The sequence below is a fragment of the Notamacropus eugenii genome, chromosome 4 (genome assembly GCF_028372415.1).
Source record: "Notamacropus eugenii isolate mMacEug1 chromosome 4, mMacEug1.pri_v2, whole genome shotgun sequence".
NCBI lineage: Eukaryota > Metazoa > Chordata > Mammalia > Diprotodontia > Macropodidae > Notamacropus > Notamacropus eugenii.
Genome location: NC_092875.1, coordinates 240,143,057 through 240,155,748, shown reverse-complemented (window position 1 = coordinate 240,155,748; position 12,692 = coordinate 240,143,057). Strand labels below are relative to the sequence as shown.

At 37.1% G+C, this 12,692-nt stretch overlaps 1 protein-coding gene across 1 annotated transcript in view; it reads right to left on the bottom strand.

Moving 5' to 3' along the window:
* The window catches only part of LOC140501080 (disks large-associated protein 1-like), an 890,990-nt gene that overhangs the window by 81,675 nt on the left and 796,623 nt on the right, over positions 1-12,692 (bottom strand). The gene's annotated exons all lie outside the window — the stretch shown is intronic.

The window sequence follows — 12,692 nt, the reverse complement described above, 5'->3', positions numbered from 1 at the left end:
TCACCCAGTATCTGAATTTAAAGATGAACTGTGACGATGGCCTTCCTTACAAAATGTTCCCCTTCAAGGAGGCTGAGAAGCTCTATTTTAATATTCATTTGTGAGTCACATTGTCTTAGAGCCTGGGTACTGTTTGCAGGCAGAAAAGAGGCATATTTTACAGCTGTGCACTTGCTATTCTGGTGGGTGGAAGTGCTTTTCATGTGTTTCCTTCATCTCTCCATGTTCTTTGTTTTATTTCCTTTTGCTTTTAATTTTCAAGAGCTTTGAGATCCTTAAGCCTTTTGGGTTATTATTACGCTGTCTTGCTGACTCCTCTATCATCTCTCTACTCTTTCTCTTAAATTCAACCTAAGCCTCTTTTCTGAATATGCTTTATTTACTTTATGTGGTCCTTATATAGAAAGTTAGTGGTAGAGTAGATAGGGCTCTGGTTTTGAAGTCAGCAAGACTTGAGTTCAAATCCAACCACAGATACTTACTAACTGTGGGACCCTGGGCAAGTCATTTTACATCTCTCTACTTCAGTAAAATGGGGATCATAATAGTCCCTACCTGGCAGGGCTGTTTTAAGGATCACATGTGATATTTGTAAAAAAAAAATGTTTATCTCAGTGTCTGGCACATAGGTGTCATATATAAATGCTAATCCCTTTCCCTTTCCTACTTTCCCTTTTCCCCCTTTTCATTGTAAAGGGGATGCATGCCTTCTCAAAGGATGCCCAAGAAAACTTTGTCTCCTTTTTGACTAAAGGCATGGATTGAAATACCACTTCAGTAAGGAATACAGTTATGCTTTGTTTTTCCATTGGGCTTGTTCTTTGAAACCTTAATTCATCCAATTTCCACCTAAAGAGTTTCCATGAATGTAGTATTCTTGGTTCAAAGCCTGTCTGTCCCTTGATTCACTATATCTCACTCCCTCATGGCAAAGTACAATTCTGCCTTGAATTATTCTGTTAATTTATTTTATGTATGCTTTTGTTCTTCCATAACATTATAAATCCCTTGAGGAGCTTTTGTATCCTCACAGCAGATAGTAGCTTGCTAGAAACCTAACAGGTGTTCAATGAATTCTTACTGGCCTGAGACTCAGGAAAGCCGGGTTTTAGTTTGATTTCTGTTACTAGTGTTGCCTTGATTGGTTCAGGTCTCAGTTTCTTCATCTGTAAAAATGTGATAACTTCTCTAAGGATTTCTTCCAGCTCTAAAATTCTATGATTCCTTTTTCATTCTCTCACCAAATATCAGTCACAAGTGGTTCATTACCTTAAAAGAATTCTGATACCAAATGTGAAAAGCAGAAATTTGGCATGAAGTTCAGAAGACTGTGCAGTTGATGAGCCCTTGTTGGGAATTTTCAGGATAAGAAAGCAAAATAAGCTTTGTTGCAATGGTTTAATATTAAGATTGGAGAGAACTAGAAAAAGAGGCACTAAATTGAGGCTCAGATGCTGCAAAATCTCCTTTCCCTTCATTTTGTCTGATTTTGTCTGTTCACCACAAACAAGGGAAGAATTCATTGAATGTAAGAAAAATGGTGCAGTGGAAAGAATGGAAGGATATTGAGTCAAACAATTGGGTCCTTTCAACTTCCTATCTGTGTGACCTTGGATGAGTTACTAAACATCTATTCACTCTAAATCTATGACTCAATAACCTCATTTTGTTAGAGAACTATTGTGGTGCAGAGGAAAAGAGCGCTGAAATTGGAATTGGAAGCCTTGGGTTTGAGTGTGGACTTTGGAACTTACCAGCTAGGTGACTCTGGGGAAGACGCTTAAATTCCCTGAGCCTACCTAGCTCACAGGGTTGCTGTGAGAAAAGAGCTCCATCATTCTGCATAAATGTGAGTTGCTATTATTTCAAACAATGGTTTCTGTGATGGCTCCTCATCATGTTCAGCTGCTGCTGGACTAGACAGGCAGGCTGTATGGACACTGGGCTGCTGCTGTTGCCTGACTGGGCAATTGATTCTTCTGCTGAGCAGAAGAAGAATGATACTTCATAACCCTAGTTGAAAGCTGTTTGGTTTAAGGCAGTGTGTGTTCCTCTGTTGCTGAAGAAGACCATGCCATCAGAGAAATAATGACATGACTTGTACTTGACTTTGTTTTGAGTGAGGGAGGGCTGTGCAGGTCACCAGCCTCACTTCTCCTCTAGAGCCACCTGAATCCAGTGACCACATATTCATCAGGATGACTGGAGATGACCCAGGATGAGGCAATTGGGGTTAAGTGACTTGCCCAAGGTCACACAGCTAGTGAGTGTCAAGTGTCTGAGGTGAGATTTGAACTCAGGTCCTCCTGACTCCTGCACAGATGCTCTATCCACGACACCACCCAGCTGCCCCTAAGACAGTATCTATGTAGGAAAGGAAGCTAGTTATCCATATTCCTTTCCCTTTCTACTCCTAGTGCCTTCCAAGTGGGCAGAATAGGTCAATTGATGTGATTTAACATGAAGCCCCTTGCTCCAAACTATTTTGCACAGAAAATGCATTTCCATCAATTGCATAATCATCTGGATTAATCAGTAAACAAAACAAATATAAACACTCTGGATGGAGTAAATTATCCTAATACCACTTAGCCTTAATTAAATTAATTGAACCAATTAAATTTATTTTAACCTAAGAAAAGAATGATACTTCATAATAGAAACTCTGTCTTTCCTAGTCACTGAAGGTTTATGGAGACACTGTGCATTTTAAAATGGCAGTACTGAATGTAATGATGTAAAAGAGGACAGAACACTAAAGAAGGGTATAGGAATGACATTTTTACATGTTCACTTGTACCTGACAGATAGGATCTCTCTGCTCAGTTAGGTTGCTAATACTAAGTTGGAAGGAATTGTGACCTATTTGAGTACCTGTAAGTTCAAAAGTAGAGGAAGGGATGAAGAAGATGTAGGTAACTAGGAGAAGATTTTCTATTTTGTAATATAAAGTCCACCTGGAGTGGGCTGTTTTTCTTAAGGAACTAGGCTTCCTGGGAGAAAGGAGGGAAGGAAGGAAACAGATATATATTGAGTGCCTTCTACCTGTGCTAGGCACTGTGCTGAAGACTTTAGAAATATTATCTCATTTAATCTTTATGACAGCCCTGGGAGGTAGAAAAGAGAGAGTATTCAGTTTGGTATTGGAAATCAAAGGATAAACAGTGAGCAGGGAAGGGTAGTAATCCCAAGGGTTGGGGTAACAGGTTGAGATGAACAACCCCAAAGAGAGTACCTGGAGGGGACTGCCATCCAGGCTGAAGTTTATGCATAGGTAATGGAATAATGTGAGATGAAATATCTTCATTTGACCTTATCTGCATAGAGTTTACACTTAGAGAATTACTCTTATTCTAACAAAATAATATATTTTCAGTGTTTGTGTAGATGACATATGATGGTGAACATGAGAGAGGTCTTCAGTGGAGTACCCTAGGAAACTACCGTTGGTTTTGTTCAATTTAGTATTTTTTATCAATGATTGGAGGAAGGCAATTGGCAGGGATAGTTAATATAGTGGATAACAGAATAAGGATCCTGAAAGATCTTTACAGGCTAAACTACTGGGTTGAATCTAATGAGATGTGTTTAACAGGGTTAAAAAAAATCAGCATCACAAATAAATAGTAGGGAGTTTTGGCTAGACAGCAGACCAACTGAAAAAGATCTGGAGGTTTTAATGGACTGCATGCTCAGTATAAATCAACTGTGATATAACATCCAAAAAAGCCAATGCAGTCTTACACTGACTTAAGAAAGCTGCATTGTCCAGCCCAGGGAAATGAGAATTTCATTGTATTCTGCCCTAATCAGACTAGGAGTACTGTGTTCAGTATTGGCACCACATTCAAGCAAGGGGACTGATGACCTTGGAGAATGTTCACAAGAAAGAAACCAGGATGGTGAAGGGCCTCAAGATAATGACATTTGAGGATTGGTTAATGGGACTGGGGAGGTTTAGCCTAGAAAAGAGAAGAATTGGGGATGGAGGATGATAATTATCTTGAAGTAAGTGAAGGGGAGATTCATCATGTATATGACTTACTATGCTTTGCTCCAGAGGCAGAATTAGGAATAATGCTTCTAAATTGCAGAAAAACAGATTGAGTTAAGGAAAAACTTTCCAACATTTAGAACTATTCAAAAGGGGAATGGGCTGCCTAAGAAGGCATTATGTTCCCTGTCCTCCTCCTCTCCCTTCTCCTCACTTGAGGTCTTTAGGTGAAGGCTTGAGGAAACCTTGTGTTACACTACATGGTGCTTGAGGCTCCTTCCAACTGGGAGATTCTATTATTAAGCATTGCAGTAGGTTCCTAATTTGTATCCCTGCCTCAGGTTTCTCTCTCCTCACACATCCTCCACACAGCTGCCAAAGTGAATTTCCTAAAGCACAGGTCTGATCATATCACTTCACTACTCAGTAAATTGCAGTGGTTCCCTTTTATTGCTAGGATCAAATATTTGGTATTTAAAGTTCTTCACAAACTGTCCTTTTATACCTTAATCTGTACAATGCACATCAGTACTAGCCTGCTTTCCATTCTATGCATTTATTGCTAGCTAAGGAACTTACTAAGTCCCAGGAACTGTACTAAATGCTGGGCATAGAAAGAAAAAAAAAAGCAAAATGCTTCCTACCCTCAAGGAGTTTACATTTTAATGGGAGAGACAACATGTACAAGATACATATATTCTAGATGAAAGAAAACCTTAAAACAAAAGACACCAACAACTTAGAAGAATAGGAAAGATCGGCAGAATATGGAAGAGGAGATCATTCCAGGCATGCAGGATATTCTGGGAAAAGGTTGAGGAAGGGAAAGAGAGCTGGAAGGAGTCTTAGACAGTATCTGGTCCAACTCATTCAATGTACAGATGGGTAAATTGAGGCCCAGATAGATTAAATGACTTGCCTAGGATCTCACAGATAGTGAGTAATAGGATGGGATTTCAACCCAGATTCTCTTACCTCAGGATATATTGCTATTCTCTCTTTTACTCCTAAGCTGTCCTAACCTCCCTAGAGAATTTAGTTCTTTCTTGCTACGTCTCCCCAGAGCTACAACTAGGAATTGTTGTGCCTAAGGGAAGGGGTAAAGAAGCTGACCTGAGGTGCAGTTGCCTTTGGGAAGGAAGCATACATTAGCTGGGAGATATTTTTACTCACAGTCCAAATCAGAATTTGACAGTTTTCTGCCTGGTCCTGACCTCATCCCTCAGTTCTAAGTCAGAACTATTATCTTCTTGATAGATTGATTGGGAGAGTATGCCCACTGATCTTACCATTTACAGAAATCTTTTACAAATGTCTCTTTTCTGGGCTGATGAGCTGTGCCCTCCCCACCTGTTATTTAGCTTTCTGTTGTTTTTTTTTCCTTTTCTTTTTTGCCCCCAGTGGTGATGCCAGGCAGCCTCAATCAGTTCACTGGATAATCTGATTTCTGTTTCCTATTCTTTTAGCCACTTCCACCTCTTCCTTCTGAAAATTCCCATTTCTATCCAAAGCAAATATATTTCATTTTATAACTCTTCTCTCTTAGAGGCACAGACTGGGATTCTATTTGCACACTGGGCATTCATGCCTTTCAAGCAGGCTGACTCCAGTCATTACTAGCTTATTACAAGAGTGATTTTGTAATTCTTAAATTGCATTACAATCATTCTTACACTATAAAAATCAAGGTACTCCAAAATCTCACATGCGTCACCATCAGAATCATGGAATTTCAGAGTCAGAAAGGATATCTTTGGGGGAAAGACTTTTTTTAGAGGTGCTACAGTATTGAGGTATGACTTTTTTGGGGGGAAGCATTCAAAATCATGAATAAGTTGTTTATTCTACTTATTATTAAGCTGCTATTTTTTTCTAGAAAAATAGAGGAAGAATTTTTGGGTTATATCTGAGAAAAAAAATGACACTTTTCCTTTATTTAAATTCTTCACCTTTTGCAGCAGATGGTACAGGGGCTGTAACTAGAGTTGAGTTGGAAACTTTGTCCACAAACTCCAAAACATAGATAATGTCCTTGGAGACTTAAACAGAAATCTGTAGTTTCAATTGTGACCTTTAATTTTTTTGCTAATATCATGTGACACGTACAACTTAACCAAATGGGGGAGGGAAGAGAGTAGGAGGCATTAGGATGAAGTATCAGAGAAAATAGAAAAGACATTTCACAAAACCTAAGATCAAGATGGACAAAAAGTGGCACCCTCTCCTATCATACACTTTCCCATCCCCCCTTCTCTTTCTGGGAAAGAAGGAGCATGAGGAACAGTAGGTGGGTAGGAGGGAAAGCGTGGCATGTGAAGATCAGTAGAGGATATGGTGTCTCAAAAGAGAGAAAGAAGAAAAACCCACACAAAGATGAAAAAAATGGGAACTCCAGCAAAAGGGCACATTTTCAGGTCCCTGATAATAGAGTTTTCTCATTTCAAATCTTTATTAAAAAAAAAAAACATTAGGAGAATCTAAAAGAATCAAGAACTTTTGATTCACAAGCTTTAAAGCTTTTTGTCTCTTTCTCTTCCTCATTCTCTACTTTCTCATTCCTCACAGAAGCATAAAAAGTGTGGACTGGGAAGACTCTTAGAGATCATCCACTTCAACTTACTTCATTTTACAGAGGAAGAAACTGAGGCCCAGAGAGATTGTTATCTGTTTAAAGACATTATTAGTGGCTTTTCTTCAAATAATCTGAGATTTTATTGGTGTGAGTACTCCCTTTCCTGATACTCATCACAAACATTTTAGTATCTGGTTTGATGATTTGCACTGGTAAAAAATATATATATCATTACCTAGTGAATATTCCTTTGGTTATGAGCCTTTTTTCTGTACTTAGCTAGGCTGGTCCTTAGGCTCACCTTTTCCAGTTTGGTAGGACCTGCCAAAATTTGTGTTCCTTTGTATAGCCTTTGAGAAAGCAAACAATTCATGCCATGATGAGATTAATTGACTAATGGACTGTTACAGTTGGAAGGAAATTTTGAAATCATTTACTATATCCCCTTCATTTTATAGATAGTGAAACAAAAACCCAGAGTGCTATCCTAAATCTAAGGAAAAAAATATGCTGGTGGTTACTGAACATGGATTAAAAGCCTTAATGGACTTCAGAAGTAAGTAGGACAAGCTTACTTCTAAGTTGGTAAACTCTATATTATTCAAGGTCTAATTTCCCATCATAAATATAACAGTATAAATTCAAGTTCTTTGAGGGCAGAGTCTATTTCCTATTTGCACCTTTGTATACTCAGTGCCTAGCACTTAGAAGGTACTTAATAAATGTTTGTCAAATTGAATTGAAGGGCAAGAATCCTAGAAGACTTATTTGCTTAAGCTCTTAATTACCTCAGGAATTCCAGAACTCTGATTTCATCCCAGTGGGAATTATTTCATGATAAGAAGATTCAAGAAGCAGATTCATAGAGCTGTCGGGGCCCCAAATCTTCATCATCTGGTCACCACTTCTCTGGCCACAATATTGGTAATGAGTAGTGCCAGTTTTGAGTGTTCATATCAAAACATAATTTGCACCTAATTCTCATATACTTCTTGTACGTCTCCTAAACTTGTGAATGAATTGCAGTAGAAATAACACAATACCACAAGCTATAGGTTAACTGAAGATTTTGATTTTGACTTCACAATACTCCAATGACTCATTAGTCACTCTCTTCCATAAAAAAAAGCTTATTTCAAGGTAAAATTTGGATATAGTTTGATTTATCAGGGTAACAGAGGAGTGGCAACTTGTTACAATGAAAAGGACTTTAGCTCTGGAGTCAAAGGACTTCGGTTTCAATCTTGCCTCAGAAACTTATTAGCTGCATGACCTTATTTAAATCACTTAACCTACCTTTGTCTCAGTTTTCTCACCTGTAAAAAAATAAGACAGCTTCTGAAGTCCCTTCTTATTCTAAAATGATCCTCAAAGAAAAAAAGAAAAAAGTCACGTATATACAAAAATATTGATAGTCATTCTCTGTGGTGTAAAGAACTGATAACGAAGGGATTTCCCATCAAGTGGGGAAGAGCTGAATAAATTATGGCATATGAATGAATGGCATATTCCATATGAATGGAATAGTGTACACCATGAGAAATGATGACCGAATCAGTATGAGAGAAATTTGGGAAGACATATGAACCCAATGCTGAGTGAAATAAGCACAAGTTATACGATAAAAATAATATGTTGTAGAGACAAATAACTTTGGAAAACTTAAAAAAATGATCAATGTAGTGAAAGAAACAATTCTTTCTCTCTATCAATAGCCAGTTATTAAAATTGGAGGGACCCCAGTTTTTCCCCTGTTTTATTTTCTTATCTAATCTTTCCTAATCTAAGGTGAAACTCCCTGCTGCTCGGGCTTTGTACAAAGATTTTCTTTGTAGGATGTAAATATGTATGTGGTATTTAGTATTCTTTGTAGTAAAAGACATAAAATTCAGATCAAGCGCCTCATTGTAATATTCATTCTTTCATTAATTGTTGTAAAAGCAAGCACCCTGACACATTCAGGATGGCCTGCTATCACAAGTTCTTTGATCTGCTTTTGTAAAAGGAAAGCAACTTTTGAGGGGTCAACAATCACTTTAATCAAGCACATATATCATTCACTTAGCTCAGGGGGAAAAGTTCCCCTGAACTTCAGAGGAAATATAGAGAAACAAAGATCAACCAACAGACAGGGCTTCCAACTGTCTGATCATAAACAAAACATACATCACAGATCAACAGACAGATCCAACGTCTGACCATACATAAATAGTTACCAGAGACAGAAGAAGGGTTTTCAAAGCTGGGGGGCTCCTTAGTTGCTGCCAAGAGTCTCATCTGGCCAAACAAACACTTCCAATGAGTAAACCCCAAAGTAAAACCTCACCTCAGAGTATTTATACATTTTTCAGAGCCAAAGGGCATCACAACCCTTGAGAACCAGTGCCTCACTAGAAAATTAACAAAAGGTGTGGGACTCTCCTCTTCAAGTTTCCCTTAGTGGGCAGGCCCATCAATGAGTGGGGAAGATCTTTAACTCATAAACATTACAATTGTTAACCAAACAGAGGTGACTGCCATTCTCAGGAGCACCCCACTTCCAATAGCCATGAGCTTGCTGTCATGATTGTGTTGGGTCTAAGAGAAAGATGGCCAAATGATCATTCTTTTATTAAAATATTGGCATTATTAATAAAATGTTTAAATTGCCTAGAAATGAAGTTTTCTTAAACCTTTTTAATCACCACAGGAGTGACCAAACATGATTCCAGAGTACAAATGAGGAAGGCATGTTATCTATCTCCTCATGGAGAAGTGACTCAAGACATAGAATGACACAGACATTTTTGAAAGTGGTCAATAAAGAAATTAGTTTTACTTGACTAGGCATATTTGTTACAGAGTTTTTTTTTCATGGGAGGTGAGAGGGAGAGAAAAGAAATACAGTAATTGTTAATTGAAAAAAGAAAGCCTTTAGTTCTATGAAATAGTTCTAGTTATGGAAGAAATCTTTTGTTAGGCTTTTCAGTAAGCAGTGGCATGGGTATCATAGTCTAGAGTATCTCTCTGGATACTTGAGATTCTAACATTAAAGGTTCATTTTTTTTGAGAGAGGGAGTTTAAGAATTCTCTATTAAAATGAAAATACCTCATGAGAAAATTAATGCATTAAACCACTATCAGTTATAAAACAACTATCAGGGAACTAGTTGAAACATAGTTGAGATTCAACAAATATGTTTATTTTATAGCTTTTAGAAAATAGGTAAAGTAAAAAGAAAGGGGAGAATGGAAGAAATTTAATAATAGTATCTCCCCAATATTTCTGATAGGAAATAGGAGTCAAAGACCTTAAAAGCTGCCCCAATCCCACTTTAACTAATTTTAGTTATCATGGTTGAATAAACTCTGAGTCATTAAAGCTGTGAATTGTTGAGGAGGAAGAAGGAAAAAAAAGTTGACTTAAATGTCAGATAAGTAGGAATATAAATATAGTCTTCTCTTTGGGGAAATGGTAATTCCTTAGTTATGGAGATCTTTTTCTCATGAGTTACTAACTACATCAAACCTGTACAGGAATAGTGATTTTCAGTCAAAACATCACTAGGAAAGAAACCCCACAAAATTGGTGACAGATTGCACCACCTGTGAATTTTTATACCTGTAAGAATGCACTTAATCATTGTACTTCATAATATGTACAATGTAATATTGTACTTGTAATCTGAAAATTACATTAAAAATGTTTACTATATCACATGGGAGAGATTAATTATAGATAAAGAAACCCTAAATGGACCTGATCAAAACCATTAAGGTGATTTCAGAGTCTAAGGCAAGGAGTTAGGGCATAGGAGATCAAATTCTGGCAAACAGGAAATATTTAAAAGAATGTTAGATTAGAAGCCAGGAAATCTATTTTGCAGACCTTGAATTCCCAGGAAATAGCTGTGTGATCTTGAGCAAATCATGACTTGCTAGACTGAATCTCAGTTTTCTTACGTATAAAATGAGAGGGTTGGACTAAAATGGCAATGTGACCTAAAAGAAAGAAGCCTATACTTAGATTCAGGAGAGAGTTGGGTTTAAATGTGACCTCAATCTTTCTACCTGTGCTACCTTGGACAGATCCCTTATCTTCTATCAGTCTCTTCTCTTCCTCTTCCTCTTCTATAATATGCTCTTTTTACAACCCTGATTTGCTTTTCTTGAGGGACAGTTCTCAGTATCTAGATCAATTTTGATCTGATTTTGTGCCTCATGCTCTAGTCTAAAGGATTCGCTGGAGCATTTGACTTAATAAAAAGCACTGAGGAATGGTGCTTAATCTATATCAATTGAAATCCCGTCTTTGAACACCTATCTCAAAAGCTCCTTCACCCATAAAACTTTCCAGAATTCTGTCCCCTGCCATAGTGAGAAACAATCTCTTCATTCACCAAACATTTGTAGCATTTTATATGTTTTTAATGCACTTATTTTATTTTATCTTGTATTATATTTAGTGGTCTCTTGCCTTATCTCCCTTGTTAGAGTGTTATCCTTTTGACAGAAGGGGCTGGGTTTTATTTGCTATACTTTGATGAAGTAGATGTTTGATAATTACTTTTTGGTTGTTAGATATTAATACAGAATGTGAGCTTTGGACTTGAAAATAGTTGACATTTATGTTGCTGCTTTTTGGTTTAAAAAATACTTTACTTAGATTATTTTATTTGATAGGAAAGGAAAGTATCCCAAACCTTAGAGTTCATTTTGTCCAACCTTTTATTGAAGAACCTACAGTAGTTATGACTTGCTCAAAGCCTTCTCTCACCTCTTTTGTCCTGCCCTTGCTTTTGGAGGACAATGCCTTGCTTCTTGTGTCTGAAGCACTATTGACTCTAATGGTCAGAAAAGAGGGGGAGGTTTGCTGGGGGCCTTTCTGTTTTTCTCAAATCAATTTATTTCAGCTGACCTAGCCAGGGTAGGTAGCATCTGTAATTTTTATCTTGGCCTAGGAGTGCTCATTTGAAAGGAATGGTTTATGGGCATCTCTTGTTCACGTGGCACTTGGCCTTCAGTGATAATACAAATGAGGAGAAAACTATAAGCCATGAGAATAGAAAAGAATCTTCCCCTTCTGTTGTCTGCTTGTGTATGTCAGAAATGAAAAAACATGTAACTAGGATGACCTGAAGTCAGTTTCACTTGTCTGTCCACTGTAGGGGACTTTCCTGCCTATCTTTTAAAAAAATTAACCAATACTGAGTTCTGTTTCTTAAATGGATGCTTTGTCATAGCCTACAGCTAGCTATTTTTAAAAAAGCCTTTTCAGCTAGTTCTCTTGTTTATTTTTCTTTTCTCTTGCTTTGGCCACTGGTCAAATGTTCATTACACTTTCTTCTCCAAAGTACAGCATGATGTTTTCCCAAGATGGTACATCAAACCACTTTTCTGTGTAATTTAAAAAAATGCCACTTTTTGCAACATATTTTTCACATTGTAATGGAATTTCTACTCTGTATTCAGTGGATAATATTATGTTCAGCACTCAATCACACTTCTGATCTAATTCCACCAAATTTTCTTCTAAGTTAAACCAAGTCTTGCTTAGAATAATAGGATTTTGAATAGTTTCATTTTTACTAGTTCTCTCCATTTTTATCAAGTACAACTGACATAAGTGCCTCTTGTAGCTGGGTTTTTGAAAACCAAAAAATCCCCCCCAGAACCAACAACCCACTTCTGAATACTTAAAAAATACATTTTGTGTCAAATAACAAACTTGAGGAACATATTTCAAGAACTTTCAAATCTCTTTCAATTACCAAAGCTGACTACCTTATTTAAGATCCTCTTGAATAATTACACTTTTGAAATTAACTGAAATTCTCAAGGAATCTTGAAGATGCAGATTTAATGGCTGAACCCATTTGGAGACTGGAAATATTTTGTTCTTTTGGTCACTTTGACATTTTATGTATTTTTATAAGCACTTTTAAAAATTCAAGCTCTTTGAAATATCCAGTCTATGTTTTTGAAATATACAGCACTGTTCATGGAATCCACCCAGTCAGAGGCAGCAATACATGGACATTGTAGCTTATCTTGTCTCTTCAAGAGGGAGAAGAAATAGAATAAATATCCAAATATGGATCCTCATTTTCCCTTTATTATTTTTACCTCTGATAATAAACTATCTGA